Here is a 21796-nt window from a genome sequence, read left to right on the forward strand (position 1 = left end):
GTTTTCAGCTCACGGTCACGATCACACGAGCTGAAGTTAACAGCGCACCTCACAGCTGGAAACAGGACACGTCTGACACATTCCAGCAGCTGGTTGATTATAAAACATTTACCTCTTTTACCTCTGACGTGGAAATCATTCCTGACTGAACAGGATAAACTGTGCGTCTCCCACGAAATTATCAAAAACGTTCAGTTTTGTCGATTCTGCACCAGGAAGTTCCTGAAGTTTAGTGACTTTTATTGTGAAACGTACCTTTTGAAATATTAGACGACGCCTCCTGGTGGTCTGGATGACTTTCTTCTCACTGTGACGTCCTGATGTGGCCTGTTCTGCACTCACATTAACCTCTAACTTACATTTACATCACATTTATACTGTTATAATGTTTCTATCATGTGCAAACGCTCATTAATTGATGTGTGAACTTATCCTGGTATGATGGTTTTGATTTAGTGGCGTAGATTCATTGGTCCAGGTGTGTTTGATGGGATTTTGTCCTGCTGTGTCCTGATTGGCCCACAGCCCTACTTAAGCCGCTACCACTGTTTTGTTAGATAACCTGACTGACGTCTAAGTACCGAAACGTCGTCGTCAATAATCTGCACGTGACGTGGACGGTGAACTTTTTGCATCATGAAATGTACCAAAACTTCTCCTGTCTTGAGTTTCCCTTCACACTTTGTGCTCGAGGAAGTTTAACAAAGGAAAAAGAGGCAGAACAGCATGAATGGAGGGTGGAGAGGAGGAGAGAGAGAGAGAGAGAGAGACGGGGGAGGAGAGGAAGTGACAGGCGGGACAGACGACAGACGGAAAGAAGCTTTAGGAATACTAATGAATTAATGCTGCAACATGTTGACATTTCTTTCTTTCTCCTCTCCATCCCTTCACTCCCTCCTCCTCCCTCTTCCTCTTCCTCTTCCTCTTCCTCTGCAGGTAGGAGGGTGCCCTTGTTAGCTTGTCATCCTGTTGTAACCCCCGAGGCCGGTGATGTGACCGGAATGTAAATTCACCACAAACAGGACCGATTCTACCTGAGATCTCCCTGCGTCCCCGACGAACTCAGGTAGGTCGTCTGGAACCGGAGTTTCTGCAGCATCACGTTAATGTTGAGAGCTTCTGTTTCTTCATGTTGCAGGTTTATGTTTCTTAAGGTTCAATTGTCACTTTTATCTCATGGTGGAGTCGTGCTTGTACTCCGGTTATGTTTAGAAAACGTCCTAAACTCACCTGGAGACGCACAATCCCTCGTCAGAAGTGTTCTGTGGCTTCACGCTCTCTGTTTTCTCTACCTGGTGACCTCTGACACATTACACACATTCTTGTATCTAATGAGTTTGTAATCATGTAGTGAATTACACCGAAGGAGGAATTAAAAGAGAATCAGGCTTCTGGAGCGCTTTCAGCCCACACACTTCTGTAAATAGCGAGTCTGACATCAGTTTGCATAACTGGTTAATGGCAAAAGTACAAAGTGAGATTCCAGCGTGAGTTCGAGTCCGAGCTTCACGTCTCTGCTCGTCCTACGCCGGCTCGTTACGTCGGTGTTGTGCAGCGATGGGTCTCAGAGATGCTCTGCTATAAAAAGTGTCGTGCAGATTAACATAATTTATTCATTCATTCCCTCATTAAGCCCATAAACGTTTGTGTGGTGTTTATGGAAAATGAATTGCTTCCAGTGGACTTTTTAATGGTCACTATAGAATCGTAAAGTCGCTGCTGCCACCGGTGATTTTCCAAAGTAGCCCGTCTAACGAGGACATCGTCTGTCCGTCGGTCTGTCCGTCTTCTTCATGAGTTTTGTCGTCATTTATTTTGTACTGATGAAGACGGAGAGGAGCGTTTCTCTGTCGTCGTGCCAGCATCAGTTTTGAAGCAGCGGCTCCAGGTCGTTAAATATTTGCGGGTGGAAAATCACAAACTATTTTATTACAATTAAAACATGATATAATAAAGCGGGCCAGCTGTTTGGCCGGCGGCCGGCACTTCTGGAGAGCTCTGGGAAACGAGGAGGGAGTTTTTTTTATTTTGTCTCCACAATAAATGTAGTTATAAACTCGTTAATGGCGCCGCACACTCGCAGCTCCGCCACACGAGTGTTGTTCTGCCTGATTAGATCTCGGCTCAGAAGTGGGAACACGAGCCAGCGTGATTGACATTTTCATCACAGCCATTTTCTCCCAAACAACTTATTTGTTATTTTCACACACACTTGGGGATTGATTTGAGGTTCGGTGTCATTCTGAAGGACGCTCGACTGTGTGCTGCTCTTCAACCATTAACCCTGCAATTAAGGGCGGAGCTATCATCCCATCCTGAGCCGCCGCCGCCGCCGCCACTCTCACGCTCTCTAATTGTGTTTATTTATTCTCTTATGTTTGCATGTCTCAGACCTGAGCTGTGTAGAGCTGCTGGGGTGTGCAGGAGTTTGTGTTTGTGAGGGCCTCGACGGTCAGCTGCAGCCACGCTCGCCACCTAGCTTTAGTTTTCTTGGCGCCTCCTGCACTAGTCGGCTCTTTATCGGTGGCTTTCTTTGCTGATTGTACGTGTAAAAGTGTAAGAAACCTCTCAGATTGAATCGGTGCATCCTCGCCAGCAACATCTAACGAGGGTTTTTAATCTGAGGAGAAGTATTTCCACTCTGGGCCCTGAAACAATGTCATCTTCTGATATGTTCTCACCTGCAGCTGCATCATCTCCCACTTGTTTAATTAAGAGCGCTCGTTGTGTTGCTGTGCAGACGGTGAGCTGGACGAGATGTCGTGCAGCATCCTGACCTTCAGCGCTCTGTGTGCTCCGTCCTGTTCAGCCGTGATAGACTCGCTGCTGTGTCTATTTCTGGGTTACATTTTTCTTTGTGGGTGTTTGCCTCCGTGTGTGTGTGTGTGTGTGTGTGTGTGTCGGTGTGAGTCAGCACACTTTGAGGTTTCTTTTAAGTCAGCCTACATAGACACACACAGACAGTAACTGTGTGTGTGTGTGTGTGTTCTCCTGAGTAGATGTGAAGGACGGGACACACCTTCTGCTGACTCATGCACAGCTGATGGTGCTGCGCTTCCCTCCTGCTGTGTGTGTGTGTGTGTTTGTGTGTGTGTGATTTAAAGCTTCTGAACTCAACAGTCAGAACCTGATTCTGTATATAAGTGCAGTTTTAACATCACGTGTTGGTGTACGGCCCTAAAACAAGTCTCCACAGCCGTCCATGCAAACTGGATACAAAGATTTGTGAAGTCTTTAATTCAACAAAACTCTTCTTTTATTCCCAAACTCTGTGTAGCCATTTAACAGACTTTGCACGTCCCGTTTAAAGCCTCCCAGTCGAGTCTTTCTAGCAAACTTTATCCAGAGTGACTCACAATGGCTGCAACAGTATAAGCTGCAATAAGCCGCGATTCCTGCATCCGCCACAGTGCGAGTGTCCAAGACGAAGCGCTGTAAGAGGATTGGAGGGGTCAGAGCTGCGGCGCGGCGGACAAAAGATGGAATACATATTCCACGTTTCCATAAAAAAGCATGTTGGGGTGTGAAATGAGAGCTGAAAGAGGAGATCCGCGGTGGAAACACCCGGCACAGTTTGGTGTTTAAAAGTGGCTCAGGTGGTAAAATCAGCAGGGACAGAACAGTGAGGGGACACACACGCTTAATGCATTTTATTTTAAGGATGAACAATGTTTCAGTGTTATTGTTCTGCACTTTTATCATCATGAAAGGCTTCGTTACAAAATAAGTGATGTGGGAAGTTATCAGGCAGAAGTGAAGGATCGTTTGTTTATGAATCCATACGATGCTTCTTACATCCCTCATACTTTATGAAAGGGTGATGCTGCACACACACACACACTGTCCATACTCAGTGATCCAGAGGGAGCGGCGCCGTTGACCCGTGTCCCTCTCAGTGTCCCGCCGGGCCGAGACTCCTCCCACTTCATCATGTGATTAACATGCAGGACCAGAGACGAGAACGCTCGACGGTCATGACGACACCTCAGCATGATGGTCGAGCTCGTCCTCCTCTACAGATCTCTGCTCCACACACTGTCTCATCTGTCTCCTTCTGCAGCCTGTGCAAACACACACACACACATGCACACACACACACACACACACACACACACACACACACACACCGCCTCTCCATGTATAGTTATGCAGGAACACACACATGCACAGGCGAGCCATGAAAATCTAATTGTGTGACATTTCTTCTGCAGCGGGGTGGAGCTGGTTCAGTGTGTGTGTGTGTGTGTGTGTGTGTGTGTGTGTGTGTGTGTGTGTGTGTTCCCTCTCTGTAATCTCCATCTGATTAGTGCAGAGCAGGGACGATGAAGGAGCCAATCACAGGCTGAGTGTGTGTGAGGAGACGGTGACGGCCTCCCCTCACACAGATTCAGTCACTGGATGTTCTGGATCCAGCGCTCCGTCTCAGTGGGAGCGAACCTCTGCTCGTGCTGCACGCTAATCACCACTCGCTATTAATACCACGCAGAATGGCGAGCTGATGATCTGTCCACCATCTTGGCAGGAAGTGGTGGAATATAAACGAGTGTGTTTGTGTGTCGTGCCACCTTTATTTTACAACGACTTCATTTCATCCTGTTGTGTTTTTGCAGGTGACGGTTGGATAAGTTAAAATTATATTCACCAATAATAAGTCCAGAGTGAACCCTCTTCACAAACAAATCAATAAAGGATCTCTGAAAAAGATCGTTAACTCAACATCTCCAGGACCAGTCAGCTGTTGGTCTTCCTGCTTCCTGGTTTCGAGCCTTCTTAGCGACACTAAGACAAAATAAAATGTAATTTCATGCGAGCGGGTCACACAGATCAGAACACCAGACATTATTCGATCTGTGTTTCGTCCTCGTGAGCAGCTTTGACTCGCTCGCTGTTCCCTGTAGACGACTGAACAACTCCTGGATGAACCTTGAATTTTGAGCACGTACAGAAATAGTTTTCAGTCGTGCTGGCAGCTCCGTCCCACGAGAACCTGCTGCAGACTAAAAAGAAAATAAATCCAAATCTGATTCTGGATTTAAAACAGGCGGAGAGCTGAAATTACAAGAACGATAAAACGTTGTCCTTCAGGCTCTTATCACAGGGTCTCCAGAGATCACACGGCGTTAGGAAACGGTCCAACGCCGTCCTCGTCCTCAGATTTAACATCTAAATTGATAATTCAAGCGGGGAGCTCTTGACATAAAAGACCTCTGTGGGGAGGCGGAAATCTGATCACACAGCTGATATATTGTTCCATCACCAGGAGACGTGGTGGTATTCCTCCGGGCTGCTCGCTCTCCAAGGAGCCAATCACACTGCACCGAACTCTAAAACCGTCTCTTTACTGTGATTCACTAACGCAGACGTTTATCACTGGGAGAACAGAATTCAGTCCGTGTAGTCTAATAGTAAAACAAGAAATGAGCGGCGTCCGACTTTCTCTACACGTCTGAAGTAAACAGCTGGAGCCCGTCAGGCGTTCTAGATGCAAATACTCGGAACATTCATCATCGGAACAAATGGACACAACAGAAATATCATGTATAAAGTTTGCCGAATTTACTAGAGGACCTGAATAGTTGTAAATGTTTTGTAGACAGTGATTCAGAAAATGTGTAAAGTCTCTTCTGAAGCCCCAACTCACAAAATCGTGCATTTTTCTAATGGAGTCTGGGAACTTTCATCACGGACGAGAAAGAAGTAGCCAATGTTCCTCCTCCTTCTCCTCCTTCTTTCATCTTCTTCTTCTTCTTCTCCTCCTCCTTCTTTTATCTTCTTCTTCTCCTCCTCCTTCTTTCATCTTCTTCTCCTCCTCCTCTGCACTCAGACCTGTCCACTTGTGTTCAGATCACCGGGGATGGATGCTGATGCCGGGTCTGAACCGGGCTCCCGGCTCTGTTTCATTCTCCCTGACCTTTAACTCTGGAGACTATAGATCCGGTGCTTCTGCTCTCTGCTCCTCTCCGGGAGGGTTTTATTGGATCGGATGAACAAATGTGCACAAGGTCCTAAAATTAACACTCACCAAAAGTCAGTTCACTTCGTCTCTCCTGGAGAAATCAATAAAGAGCCAGACTGCTCTCCTGCTGGGCCTGTGGGGTGATAACATTTAAATACCATGTGTCGGCTGCATTTATACTTCTTCTTTTTATTCTTTCTTCACCAACTCTGTAGTGATTCATAGGAAATCTTTGAACGGCGGTGTTGCTTTCCGTCTCATTCAAGAACCCTCTTTCCCACTTCAGCACTCCGACTCTCTCTCCGTCACACTTCCTCTTTCTTTACTTCTCACTCTTTCTCCTCCCTCTGTTTTAACTTTCTGCAGGCTTCTGTCTTTCAAGTTATTGTGTGATTGCTTCCCTTTATCGTCGCCTGCTCCCCATCTCTCCCTCCTCCTCTCCCGCCACGAGATGATAATATTAATATCAGTAGAGAGTCCCACGATCAAAGAGCCTATGATGAATAATAATTATGAGACAATTACTGCTCGGAGAGATATGAGAGCTGTACACACACACACACACACACACACACACACACACAGCCTGCTTCTTATGCTTTTTAGTGTTGCAAACTAAAGTAGCTCCTATATGACACATACATATAGACGCCCTGTAGGTAATCTTACCTGTACCTCCTCACTGTGTCGGTGAGGATGGTCCAGTGGGTCACACTCAGGACTTTTTTCTGCAGATACTGGGGTTCTGGTCCGGTGTTGAATCAGGTGTCGTTATTAATTTGTTTCTAAGTTGTGTTATTATCACACTGCCTCACTGCCTTACCCACAATTCCACTGGTTGCATGTACGTCATGTTTCCATGTGTAACTCTAAAACATACAATATATATTACCTCTTCATTCCCTTTCTGTGTCTCTGTATCTCAGTCATCTCTATACACACACACACACACACACACACACACACACACACACACACCCTTGTTTGATCTGAGATGACTCACTGAATGCTCTCCTCTCTGATCACAACATGTCTCTCTTCAGTCACATCTGTGTGTGTGTGTGTGTGTGTGTGTGTGTGTGTGTGTGTGTGTGTGTCTTCAGCTTGTGAGTCAGTGTGTTCTCATCGCTGGAGGATCAACCAGGAATACACACACACACACACACACACACACAGACACACACAGGAAGCTCTCAGGTGCTTCCATGTTGTTGTCTCTCATCAGAGATCACAGAGCCTCAGAACTCTTCACTCCACTTCACACACACACTGACTCATGATGCCAATCAACGCTGGAATCAAACCTGCAGCCTGTGAGCTGCTCCATCCCCACTTTATTAAAACATATTAACCTGCTAACTCACCCAGCTGTGAATCTTTACTCATACCTTCTTCTTCTTCTTCTTCTTCTTCTTCTTCTTCTTCTTCTTCTTCTTCTTTTTCTTCTTCTTTCTCTACTGTCTGAAGTAAACAGCTGGGATCCCGTCAGGTTCTCACTTACACGTTCTAGATGCAAATACTCAGAACATTCATCACTGGAATAAATGGACACAATAACAATATCATGTATAACGTTTGCAGAATTTACAAGAAGACCTGAATAGTTGTAAATGTTTTGTAGACAGCGATTCAGAAAACTTGTAAAGTCTCTTCTGAAGCCCCAACACACAAAATCGTGCATTTTTCTTATGGAGTCTGGGAAATTTCTTCACGGACAAGAAAGATAGCTTACGTTCTCCTCCTCCTCCTTCTTCTTCTTCTTCTTCTTCTTCTTCTTCTTCTTCTTCTTCTTCTTCTTCTACTGTCTGAAGTAAACAGCTGGGATCCCGTCAGGTTCTCACTTCCACGTTCTAGGTGCAAATACTCAGAACATTCATCATTGGAACAAATGGACACAATAAAAATATCATGTATAACATTTGCAGAATTTACAAGAAGACCTGAATAGTTGTAAATGTTTGTAGACAGCGATTCAGAAAACTTTTAAAGTCTCTCCTGAAGCCCCAACTCACAAAATCGTGCATTTTTCTTATGGAGTCTGGGAAATTTCTTCACGGACAAGAAAGAAGTAGCTTACGTTCTCCTCCTCCTCCTTCTTCTTCTTCTTCTTCTTCTTCTTCTTCTTCTTCTTCTTCTTCTTCTTCTTCTTCTTCTTCTTCTTCCTCTACTGTCTGAAGTAAACAGCTGGGATCCCGTCAGGTTCTCACTTACATGTTCTAGATGCAAATACTCAGAACATTCATCACTGGAACAAATGGACACAACAGAAATATCATTTATAACGTTTGCGAATAGTTGTAATAGTTGTAAATATTCGTAGACAGCGATTCAGAAAACTTTTAAAGTCTCTTCTGAAGCCCCAACTCACAAAATCGTGCATTTTTCTCATGGAGTCTGGGAAATTTCTTCACGGACAGAAGTAGCCTACGTTCTCCTCCTCCTCTTCCTCCTTCTTCTTCTTCTTCCTTTTCTTCTTCTTCTGTGAACAGGGTGTTGTAGGCTGACAAGTTAAAGCTCTGACGGCAGCTGCAGCTCCTGCTGGTGAATACTTGGAGCTGCATGCACTTGGCGCCGGATGCATTTAGAAAGAAACTCCCTGATGTTGAAATGAAAGCTGGCCGTACTGTACGTGAGTCAGCGGCGTGGAGAGCAGAGGTCAGAGTCGTGGCTCCTGCAGATGATTCACGCTCGTCTCTCTGCCGTGCCCGTGATTCACCATCTGAAAGCATCGCATTCAATCTGCGCTGCTTTCGTTGATCTGCTGCCCTCAAGACTGAAGACGGGAAATACAAAACTGAACAATCTCTTCAGTCCGTTCATCTCCTCCCTCCTCTTCTCTTCTCTCCATCCTGTCCTCCATACCTCCACTCTTACCCTCTTTTTATATCGCGCCAAGCGGTCCAATATTCTTGAATTATACACCCAGCCTCCGTCACACACACACACACACACACACACAGATCCACAGTGGAATAAGAAGGTTGAGTTTCCTGCTCAGATCACTTACTTGCTTCTTATGCGTATAAGTGGATTTGCTCAATCCTGTGGAAAGCAGGAGCGATGGAGGTGGAGAGAGACAGAGAGACACCGTGAGGGAGCTCAGGGAGGACGGAGGGATTCAGGAAGCGAGAGAGAGAATGAATAAAGAGACGCTGCAGATGTTCGATGCTCCCTGAAGAAGGTGATGCACTTCCTGTGACCCTGACAACACACGTGTACACACACGCAGTCAGAGCCTGGGTCCAGTATTTGTAAAGGTGTTTTTGTCATTTTAGACCCGTTTCTGTTGACGTCAGCAGGGATGGTAGTTATTTTTCAGAGGAAAATGAAGTTTAAATTAGGTGAAGAGGGAGAATTATAACAGCCGAGGTAAAACAACAGAGAACAGACGACCACCAATCTTGTTTTACTCCGCCTCTTCGTTGCGCTGCGATCAGGATTTCTGGATCAAAGTGGGATTCGTATGGTTGTTTCCTGCTTTTAGACAGTAGGTGTGTTGCTAACACCAACATAAACACCACAGAGAAACACAGGGGGAGCTGAAAATGTCTCTATTTCTGTTTTGAGGTTGTCATTTGCTGTCAGTGACGCTGAACAATAAAGATTTGGGCTTTAAAATCAAAACAATGAGCTGAAAATCACTAAAACACTCCACAGACCCAACAGAAACTTCAGAGCCGGGGATAACTCTAACGCACCAACTTCCAGTAGCCGCCACGACCAATCAGAATCAAGCATTCTGTCTGGATGTGATGCGTCAGGAAAGTGTATCATCACGTGCACGTCGTGTAGGAACGATACAGACAACGTGGATTAGTGTTTTATTTCTGCGTGAGTTTAATTTGTTGTCATCAGCTGTTAATCTGCACTTGACTGTTTGTTTGCTCCTCTGTATGTATGTTTGATTGCATACCTCCCTCCTCCCCCCCGCCGTGTGTTTGCATGCGTGATTTCTGTGTGTATAATTATAGCAGCTGTAAATAGGTCACACTGTGAAGCGTTCGCTCTGCTGATACAAACGTCTCTGCCAGGAGGAACAATCGATCGCGGCTCTGCTGGAAGAACAATCGCTTTCTACCTGCATCGCTCCGTCTGCTCACGTCTCTCTCTCTGTATCGCTGTTGAGTCTTTCTAATCTCCTGACATCCTCTTCACTTCCGTCCTCTCCACCGCTCTGTTTGCATCTTTCGCTACAGATGATTTCAGTTTATTGATACGGTTAAATTGCAGCTTATATGATCGATGTCTGTAAATAAACAACAGACCTGAACACGAGCGTTCTGTCGGAGCGAGAGCATTCACCAGCGCAAACACGTTTCTCACTCCACTTTATCTTTAAAGACTTTATCTGTGCATAAAATGTGTTCTGTTCATGATTAAAAAAGCTTTCAAATCTATTGATGCTGTATTAATGTTAAATGTAAAGATCATCACGAGTTCCTACAGTCAAACAGGATGTTTTTAATGCTGTCGTTCTCCTGACAGACGGTCTAAACCCCACAGATATTCAGTGGGCGATGAAATAAAAACACCAAACTGTAGAAATCCTCACCAGAACTGGAGGAGCGTCTACGTGTTTCCTGCAGACGCTGGTGGAACAACGCACTCTCCAAGAAGACGTAGACCGGTGGAAAATATAGGTTACACAGAACCAAAGTGGATTTTCTTGCTGGGATGCTGGAACAGAGCCACAAAATTGGACCTTGGCTAACCAAGACAATGAGCTAATGGCCACCGCATTTAGTATTTAGTGATACAAAAAACATGCAAATTGATTTTGTCTTCATGGGAACTTTATCTCTGACTTCAGGATTATTTCAGGACTTCAGTGAATGATATTCTGATATTCAGACATTGATGCAGTCTTTCTAATCAAACAGCAGAGAGATTTCTACACACAGTCACACACACCGATGAAATAACAGCCTTCAGGAGTAATTTGGGGTTCAGTGCCTTGCCGACAGACGCTTTGCCCTGCAGCCAGCGACGGAATCGACCCTCTGATTAGCGGACGACCCGGTCCGCCTCCTGAGCCGCAGCTGCTCCCTCTTTCTAGCTCTTTATCTTTGCATGCGAGCCATTGCGTTCAACAAATTCATATTTTATGTCTCACCTTAAATTTTTGATATTTGTTTTCCGTGGCGAGCAGATCGGCTCTCTGTGCCGAGCAGCCTCGGGCTCACTGAAAGTCATAAATGTGTCTGGATGAGTTATGTGCAGTGTGGGAGAAAACTTCTACATATTAAACACGAGAAAAAAAAAAAGGACAAACTTCTTCTCCTCACTGGAGGGAGAAGTGAAAAGACGGAGAGCGGTTCTGAAGCTCGCTCCGAGTCTCGACCTCTGATGGAGGATTAACTCCTGTTTACTGGTTTTATCTCCGGCTGCGTCTGTACACACACATTTACCTCCAAACCTGGAGGAAAGATGCAGCTGTGCAGTTATTACACGGTGACATAATTCGGTTTGAATGAGGAACAATAATTAAAGGTCGAAAGTTTAAACTGTCACCAGAGTTGGTAAATTAATCCTCCATGTTTGCCCTCACAGACACAAATCCACAGGAGTCAGGGTGAAACACTTTATTCTACAGCACTCCTCTGCAATTAAACTTAATGACGGTGTGCAGCACTTTGCTTCCAATGAATCACCTTGTTATTATTATTTCTTTGAGCAGAATCCACTCGATAAAAAAGCATGTTAAGAGTTGTGATTATAACACTATATTCTATTCTATAAAAGTAGAAATCATCGCCTCCTCGCTGAGACTTTTCACGAGACTCCCACAGTCGTCCTCGTCCTCCTGAAGTGAAGCAACGCACAGCAGGAGGTCATGCATGCACGGATGAAAGCAACGCAGTGAAAACAACAACGATAAATTAAGCTAAAATCACGTGATGCTGTAAAATTAAGTCTGTCAGTCACCACAAGTGCATCATGGGAAGGTGTAGGCTCTCCGCGTGTCTCGGCTCTGCAGCGCTGGCGGCTGAGAGGCGACGCTGTACGCCTGCGTCGCCTGCAGCCAGCCTGATATAATCTAACTCACCGCGCTGCTTTAATGAAGCTGTCAAACATACTGTACATTATTTAATTATTCACAACCTTGAAGTAGGTTGGGTGTATATGGAGCTTTATATAGGCTGTGTGAGTAACAGGAGCCAGAGTCTCTAAAGTATTAATGAAGCTGTGATGCAGTTAAAGACTGAAATACGACACGGTCACAGGCGGCTCCGTCCAGCCGACACCGGGCTGATAACCAACCAAGCCACTGTGACTGTTATGTGCGCTGGTTCTGGTTCTGAGGAGCTCCATGTCCAGCTTTATCTGTTTTTTAGCTTCTTCTACGTCTTCTTCAAAATGAAGAAAAACCCAGAAGCATTTACAAACTGATTCTGGCGTCAGTCATCGTGCTAACAAAGCTTTTAGGTCGTCCTGTAATAAACTGCTGCTTTGTTTGACTGAGATATATTTTACAGGAAATGTAAAGTGAACAAGTAGATAGAGACTTTATTGATCAAGTGAAAGTCTAAACTACTACAAAGTTGTTGATATACTAGAGTGCAAAACTGAGGTAGTTTAACTGCACCAAGTATAAACACACAAAGTATACTCACAGGCAGGCAGCTAACGAGCTTTACTGAATAAAGTTGAAAACACAGGTTGGCAAACAGACAAAGGGAGGAAATAGAAAAGCAAATATGACACATGAGGACAGAACTTCAAAATAAAACAGGAAATGGCTGAAATGAGAAGTCAAACCACGACAATAACAGTAAAAAGATCACAAACAAAAGGTCGGTCGAAAATAAAAACAAAAAACACGTAGCAGGTGATTGGACCAACTGTCAATCACCAGGATAACTTCAACCAATCAGTAATCAGTAGAAGAGAATCCCTTATGATGTTCTTTTGCTACAGCAGCTACGCTAACGTCTTCAGGAGCCGCCATTGTTGTTGTCAGTCACATCTGAACCAGAGTTCTGCAGCACGATCACTTGATAAATGTAGTTTGTGTGAGACTGCAGCAGAACTGGAGACGTGCTGAGATGATTCACAGGATCAGGATCAGGATCAGGCCGTCTGCCTCTGGTTTTCTCTGCATATTTGTCTGGTGTTTGTAATGAAGACTGGATCTGCTTCTGATCCCGCGTCTGTTTGCTCCGGCTCCATTAAGGAAATATAAGATTCGACTCATTATCAGTATCAAAGCATCGAGACGAGGTTTGGAGACGCAGACTGTGACGGTAATGTTTCTGTTTGAGATATTTATTTAGCAAGAAACTAAGCTGAACCCAATCCACTTGGAAAGTAAAAAGGGATGAAGACTAAGCAGTGAAACACGTGTACGTCCTGGTGTGATCGGAGGTCCAGAGCTGTGCCGGCCGGTACAATCGTTGACCTGAGTTCGGGTTGAGCCGGAGACCGTGGGAGGGAGGGAAAACAAAATCTGTTTCCTGTCCTGGATGCGGTGTGATGAGAGCACAATGTCCTGTTCTCTCCAGCGCTCTGAGCTGCTGGCACAAACATGGTAAACACACTCCACGAACAACATTACTGCTCGACTAACTCATCAGCTACAGCCGATCGCCACATCCATCGTACGTCTGTCCGTGCTCTCCGTCCTGCTGGAGGGTTTGTCCTCATGTGAATCCACAGTCTGAGGACAGAGGACAGATTGTAAAGCCCACTGAAGCAATGTGATTGTGATTTAGACGCTCTATAAATACATTTTTAATTTGATTTGATCTTAATGTTTTCTTTGAATTTGATTGAGATATTAGATAAATGAGAGCAGTTGTGTTACGAGACGTCTCTTCCGACTTGGAGCAGAAACGTTGTCTTATGTTTACTCCAGTTTTAATGTAAAAGTATCTTGGATACAAAATAAATATACAAATCAATTAATCAATCCAAAATATGACTGTTATGTATCAGTGAGCTGATACAGTACGTACAAATCAGACTATTTGACGGGAAGTACGCCTCAACTTTACACGTGTCACTCGTCTTTGTTTGTGTCCTGTCTCTGGTGGTTCTGTTGGGCTGGTTGGTGGATGGTGCTGCCCAGATTTAAGGAGACAGTTTATTCTTTTGAGGATGGACGACAGGTTACGTGGTGTATGAACTAATCCTCAGGCATCGCGTCCTCTTTTTGTAATGCTGAGGCTGAACAAACTGTTGTTTTGTTGGTGCTGTGATGAATCCGGGCTTCGTCCAGCTGCTGTTCAGGTGAAGTAGTTGACTTCTTTTACGGGCCGGGCCTTTGGGCAGTTGTTAATCCAGTTTGTGTTGGTGTTCTGCCGTTTATATAAGTGTTGTTCTGGGACCTGCCTCCTCTTAGGTTTGTCTTTGTGAGAGGCTGTTTAGTTGCACAAATACATGATCGGTGTGGACGATAAAAATGTGTTTTATTAGCTGAGAGTTTCTGGAAAATATTCAAATATCATAAAATATATGTCATATTTTGTTACAATCCAACTAAGTGCAGGCACACAGATCTGATGCTACATCCTACACACCTTATTTAGCAGGTTAGCATCCATCTAAAGGAACATTCCCTCTTTTCTTGATAACGTCCTCATTTTCTTCCCTTGCTGTAAAACCTCTCAGATACAGTCTCACTGCTGCCTTCTCCGTTCTGCTCAATTAATCAGCGGCGTCACTAAATAGACTCTCTGCCATCAGTGGTCCCCAAATTGCTTCCGAGATGAACAGCTAAAAGCAACACTTTGAAAATTACTTTTAAAATTAACTACCAAAGTCAGCAGCTCCCAAATTGGCTGCAGAATGATCAATTAAAAGCAACAGAACTAAATAGCTCTGGAAATGAAAGCTGCGCAACAACGGCTGTGAGTTATAGTGAACAAATGAAAAGTTTATTTTCAGAGTGCCGTCGAGTAGATATATATATAAACAAACTCATTAACTTGAAGATGATCAGCTGACGAGTCTCAGTAACGTTTGTGGAGAGGTCGTGTTCGTCCGGCTCGGTCCAAATTTAACACGCCTCGTAATAAACGTACGTCTTTTGTAAATTTGTCTTCATGAAAAAAGCTTTTTGTTATGATCAAACAGACTTGAAACACTGGAGATAATGACCTCAATACACACACACACACACACACACACACACACACAAACACACACACACACACACACACACACACACACACAAACACACACACACACACACACACACACACACACACACACCTAGTTACCTGGCGTTGAAGTCAGCAGCTGTGCCCGGTCCGTGTGAAGGTAAACGAGCACTCTTAATTAGGGAGCAACTAGACAACTGGAGTGTGTGTGTGTGTGTGTGTGTGTGTGTGTGTGTGTGTGTGTGTGCGATGTGATCTGGCATCTCATCAGTAACGAGTTATTATCTTGAACGTGTTTAATGTCTGTGTTTTGAAGCAGAGGCAGTGGGAACATGCTAAGCATCCAGGAGAGCGACCATCTGCTCTACGTGTGTGTGTGAAGTGTGTGACGTGCTTCAAACCGAAAACGAATCACACACACACACACACACACACACACGGATAATTAGTGTACACAGGACTGACAGACTCGTCGGGGAGAGAGGGAACGTAACAGAGCTGATGATGAGAGAGACAAATGAAATCAATATTCAGAGCTGAGCAGTTTATTAATAACGGTAAACAATCTCCACCATCATCAGATGACCTTCGCTCAGTCGTCATTACTGCAGATGAATCTGAATATAAAGTAGTTTCCTTGTAAAGCTCCACTTTTATGTATCATGAGCTGTGAGAAGCATCGTTCCTCTTTTAGTCAAACTGAGAGAAAATCTGTTTTTTGTCCAGTTAGCTGACGAGTCACAGTGACAGTTGACAAAGGACAAAACTGTGGAATGACTCAACGAGACGTACAACTGAAAGGGCGTGAAGCGGCTTCACACTGGTCCGGTGTGAAGTGCTCAGTAATGCTTCTAACAGGATGGAATCAGTCTGACTCACCAGATGTGGACCGTCTGTGGAAGCCTGCCATTGGTCGACTGTTTCAGCCAGCATCCTCCTCTCCATCAGCTCACACAGACAGCAGTCTACATGAAGGTTACCGGAACATTAATCTGGTTACTAACAGCACAAACCTCAACTAAATCTTTCTTTTACCTCCTCTGACACTGTGGATGTGTCCTATCCAACATGATCGTGATCGGTTTGTTGTTTCTTTGTTTGTTAGCTTATCAGAAGCTCCTTTTCTTATATAGAAAATGTGGCACATTAGCAGCAAGGTAAAGGCTGCAATCTGCCGCCTTGTCTTTCTAAAACAGAGGTGTAATATTCCTTCTTTTCCAAAAAGCCGCCACTGGGGTCGGTGTAAACATGTGACTTGAAGTGAAACGTGAAGTTGGGCGTGAATAGTGACGTAAGAAGAAGATTTACCTCCGTGATTCCAGTGTCAGTCAGAATTGCTACGCGTTAAAGGAAGCGTGTAGCGGAGCACCTCGACTCCTCCGTTAGCTGCGTCAAGACAGCTAACAGGAAGCAGGTCGAATTTGCCTTCAAAATAAGAGCTTTCCATTGCACCCCATTGGAGTTTAGAACTGGGTTCTTAGCGGGGGGCTTTTAATTTGAAAGTAGCGACCGTTAGTAGCTTGTTGCTACAACAGCAACCGGACAACGAAGACAGCTACAGAGACCGAGGAGACGCTAGCATCTCCTGGATCTCAGCGGCTGTCCAGTTGTTCATCTTAATGTCCGTGGATGAAGTGATGGACTGACTGCTGTGATCAGCTGTTTCCTGGTTTTAAAACTCCCCGGCTGTGGGTCGCACAACAGTGCAGGTCATCGACACCTCCGCCCACGCCGGCACATTGACGCCTCGGATTTACATAGAAATGGATGTGGAAGAAAGTGTTCCCTCCGAGGCGGCAAATTGATGGACCAGATGGAATGAACAGCCATGTTTCTTTGGCAAAGCAATTCTTAAACTAAAAAATATGAATAGAGAATTAGTTTCGTTAGTGTCTGCAGAGGGCCCGGAGAAACAAAAGCTTTTCCTAAAATATTCAGAAGCCCGGTTGCATCACGGCGGCTCAGTAATGATCCTAACTACGCTTTACTGTGTTGCTTGTAACATTTCAGATGTAAATTCTACATTTAAATGTCTGTCAGATAGTCATCAGCAGTATCTCATATCTGATAAGAGAGTTGTTTCATATTTCACTCTTTTCCTGTTCTTGAAATTCCCTTCTTATAATAATAACAACAGATTTCCTGTCTAAGCCGCCTCGTCCATCCTGAAGTCTTTCGTCTTTGCTGCTGGCGTGTTTCCCCTCGCAGGCAGCGGAGTTCCTGCTGCTGGACGCTGATGTCGGAGAAACACGATCAGGCTGTTTTTTCTCTGCATCTCTTCCTCTGTTGAACATGTTCCTGCAGAAGAAAGAGCATCCGAGGATACTGTTTGTTCCCGGGACAAGTGAGTTCAGGGCTTTGATTGCAAAATGAGAGATTCAACATTTCAAAAAAGCCCAGAGGACGTGATGTTGTTTTAGGTTGACTGACGACAGTATGTTCCATATTTTCACACGTTGTGATATTAACATCTGCAGGTTTTCTTCTGTGACAAATTGGAAGATGAGGCTCTCATTTAGTTGTTTTTGTGTTTACAATAAAGCTCAGGTAACCAACAGCATCGTTTGTGTTCCCGCGGCTGATGCGACGTGTCGTTACGAGCGACAGTTGCTGCAAGAACAATAAGTGTGCTTCCAGCTGTGACAAGTGTCTGCAGATCGCTGTGTGAGGATAGCGAGATGATAAATGTCTAAGAGCAGTCGGAGCAGCGCCGGCACAGAGAATATAACACTGTCAGGATCCATTCAGCCGCCCCGGGTAGGACGGGAAAGAGATGCCTCGCGGTTACAACGGCAGTCTTCCCGAGATAAAAGAGAGGTTACAGAAATGTGACTTCTGCTGGCGGATTGTTGCAGCATTAAGTGGTCAGAAAAATGAGATGGAGCTGAGCGGGACAGAAAGACGAGACCTGGAAGACCAACGAGCTGCACACACATACACATTTCTGTCTCTGACATTTGAATCAAAGACTCAGGTAAACTCTGAAGCTGGAGTTTAAGACAACGCTGTTGTTTTTATGCGTCTGCAGCAGTGACAGCTGTGGACAGAGCCGGCGTGTTTTTGGGTCATCTGTCAGTCTCAACGTCATCTCGAGGGAATTTCTTCAAATATGCAACAAACATCCGCTTGGACTCTGTGATGTTTCTGCAAAAAACGTTCTGGTCTTTACTCAGAACCAGAAGGAACTGGCTGATACTGAAGTGGTGAAACTAATCGTAGGTTTCAAACTGTGCTCATCGTCGAGATCTCTGAGTCAAATGGACCAAAACCAGTCATCTGTGGTGATGGATGGATGAGGAAGAACAACATTTTGAGCCAGAGATTAAGGGAAAAAGCAAAGTTAGGCCTGCGACTAACAATTATTTGTATAATTGATGGTGTTTGTAACAGTGATGGCGTTCAAGAAAAATAGAAAACATTCTCAGTCAACCCTCAGATAGATTATCCGACAGATATTTGTCCTTTGTTTTAATGATCAGCCATCCTTTCATTTCCTGTAATGATATTGTTCTTCATCAGCACTAATTGTTTTCATCACAGATGGTGAATAATAATAACAGGGATACAGTTTGATTAAGACAAAAAGGTAGCATCCCAGCTGGAAACACAAGTCTGATTCGCTGTGAGCATCACATCACATCTCTGGTTCTGAGCAGCGGACACGTCGACACCGTCAGCGGACAAACACGTCTGAACTAAAAACCTGCCGACTCAGACGGACACCCTGCGGTGAACTCACAGCTCTGATTCCACCGAATACTTCACACAGGAAAGTTTGTCTTGAATGTCTCGTCCGTGTAAAGTCTGTCAGATATAATAAAGATGCTAATCAGGAGTTATGTCATCAAATGTTTTAGTCACTGTGGACAGAGTGTGATTTATTCATGAAGTGTAACATCATGATGTGTGAACCTGACGGCAGCTGGGTCGCTGCTCGGTTCTTGGTTAGTCAGAGTTGATGAGGAGGAGAACTTCACCAGGCAGCAGTGTGGGTCTGTGCAGTGGCGTGCACAGACTTTTTGAAGGGCAGGGGCGAAAAGAAGGGCACTTTAGCGTGTGTTTTGGCTCCCAAGAGGGCACTTTAGTGTGTGTTTTGGCTCCCAAGAGGGCACTTTAGCACGTGTTTTGGCTCCCAAGATGGCACTTTAGCGTGTGTTTTGGCTCCCAAGAGGGCACTTTAGTGTGTGTTTTGGCTCCCAAGAGGGCACTTTAGCACATGTTTTGGCTCCCAAGAGGGCACTTTAGTGTGTGTTTTGGCTCCCAAGAGGGCACTTTAGCATGTGTTTTGGCTCCCAAGATGGCACTTTAGCGTGTGTTTTGGCTCCCAAGAGGGCACTTTAGCGTGTGTTTTGACTCCCAAGAGGGCACTTTAGCGTCTGTTTTGGGTCCCAAGAGGGCACTTTAGCACGTGTTTTGGCTCCCAAGACTTTAGGGTGTGTTTTGGGTCCCAAGAGGGCACTTTAGCACGTGTTTTGGCTCCCAAGAGGGCACTTTAGCACATGTTTTGGCTCCCAAGAGGGAACATTAGCATGTTTTAACCAGCCAAGGGGCAGTTTAGTGTGTTTTGCCAACCAAGAGGGCACTTTGGCTTGCTTTTTTGGCTCCCAAAAGGGCACTTTAGCGCGCGTTTTTCAACAATTGGGCCACGAGGTGGGGCCCCCCCTGCCCCCCTCCCCCCTGTGCACATCACTGGTTCTGAGGGTCAGTAGGTTGGTTGGTCCACCTCTCTGACCCGAAAAGAAATATCTTCTGGACGGACTGCCATAAGTCTCATCTTCGCCTTCAGTGATGCCCTCTAATTTGTTGTCTTTTGAAATATCTCAACAACAGTTTAAAAATGCCGTCTTCAATACTTTGTTATACGACCAAACTGTTCCAAACTAATGTCAGTTCGTGCTAATTAGCCAATTTTAGCATTCCTACAAAAGTATACCTCCTTACATGAGCACTAAGCGTCAGACTTCATCCTCACAGAGACACGAGTTGTCTTTTGAAAACAGACGACACTGTTCTATCCATTCATGACGATCATGTTTCAGTCCAGATTGAAACATTTAAAATCCTGGAAACTGCAAAGTGTGTGTGTGTGAATGTCTCCACTTGTGAGTGTGTGTCCAAAGAGCTCTCTGCAGATGTAAAGTGATCGGCGTCATGAATATTTAACAATCATTAATACCATCAGATATTGGTGTGAGACGCCTGCTCAGGAAATCAATACAATCATGCAGAAGTGCTGAGTGTCGCTCTCTGCGATGCATTTTTAATGGACTTCAAACAACAGCCTCTGTCCGCCTGATGCACACTGCTACACAATAACACAGTAACACACCGCGAACAAATCCTGCACTTTTATCGCACCTTTACATGAATTATTTATTATTTATTTATTCCCCATTTTCCTTTTATGTGGAGCCAAATTTTATGACTTATATGAAAGATAAGATGCGATGAAAACGAAGCATGACATCACCAATCAATGATAGACGTCACGATGACATCACGTCCCAGCTGAGACCAGATGTTAACGTCAGGGAAACACTGGACTTAACACTGGTCACTTCACAGCACAACCTGACCAAAAGTCAACGTGTAACAGTGTAAGATTTTCACACAGCGTGTGTTAATTGTGGCAACAATATACTAATTTGTGGCCACGAAATAAGTATAATGTGCGCACAAAATCTTAATTTGTGGCCACGAAGTAGGTTTAACGTGGGCATGAAATACTAATTAATAATATTAATATAATTCCTGGACAGCTGGGTAAGCAAATCGAGCGCACCTTCTCTAGAAACTGCAATATCCTACGTGATGTCCTTAAAGTGAGCGTCTTTTCTTATTCTGTTCTAGTCAATATCTTGTTATCCCGCATTTAGGCAGTTATTTAATTAGGCCTATAATATAGCGAACTTTTAATCGCCTGTGATTTTATTGAAGGACAAATGTCCAGAGAACACTACAGACACTTTCAGTCGTTCAGTCAGAGCAACAACAACCTGCAAATCAATACAAACTAGATTCTGATCACTGATAGGCTATAGGTTCCCATGGCAACGCGATACATACTGTGAGCGTTACTGTAACTGCACGGCTATATTGTGGCCACATTTTTTTTTTTTTTTTACCATGTCATGTTGCTCCGTACATACATATCAGATTCAGTGTCCAATCTAACAATCACAGTGTCCAACGTCATCCAGAGTGCGCTGCAGCGAGGGACATTTGAATCTATTAATCCTTCTGTTAGAGAACATAATATGTGTTTAACCGGTGGATGTTTCTGTGTGTTTGTGATGTGATTTGGTTCTGAACTGTCAGAAAGGTGTCAGGTGTTGAGAACCGCAGGAACCGCTCGGTGTCACAGCGACCCGAGCGTCCGTCTGCCAGGAGCTGAATCAGCAGCTGTCACTCAGCTCCACACTGAGACCTGCACCAACCTGAGAAGCTGCTATTTTTTATTTATTTTATTTTTTTGCCTTATCGCTGCCCTGCAAGCAAAACCCTCCCTGATTAATTCCATTAGAGTCAAACCTCATTTAGTTCTGCACGGAGCGAGCTGTGTAACTCACCGTCTGCAGCCTGAGAAGAAGCTTTTCTTTAATTAATGTTATTTGTTATGTTCGGTGCTTTTCCGTGCCCACATACTAACTTAATTCATTCATTTATTTATTTGTTTATTTCTCTGATTATCACTTGGCAGCTCGGCGTTCAGCGTCCTCAGTTTACCTGTAATTTAGGT

The 21796-nt window shown here is 44.6% G+C and overlaps 1 protein-coding gene across 5 annotated transcripts in view; it reads left to right on the plus strand.

Annotated features, from left to right (window-relative positions):
- Positions 1-21796, plus strand: part of LOC115569871 (leucine-rich repeat and fibronectin type III domain-containing protein 1-like protein) — a 302682-nt gene that overhangs the window by 112053 nt on the left and 168833 nt on the right. For all 5 annotated transcript variants that reach the window (XM_030398095.1, XM_030398102.1, XM_030398070.1 and 2 more), the window contains one exon: positions 937-1066. The gene's annotated coding sequence lies outside the window, so the exon portion shown is untranslated. The remainder of the gene's footprint in view (positions 1-936; positions 1067-21796) is intronic.

Source organism: Sparus aurata, chromosome 2, assembly GCF_900880675.1.
Source record: "Sparus aurata chromosome 2, fSpaAur1.1, whole genome shotgun sequence".
Classification (NCBI taxonomy): domain Eukaryota; kingdom Metazoa; phylum Chordata; class Actinopteri; order Spariformes; family Sparidae; genus Sparus; species Sparus aurata.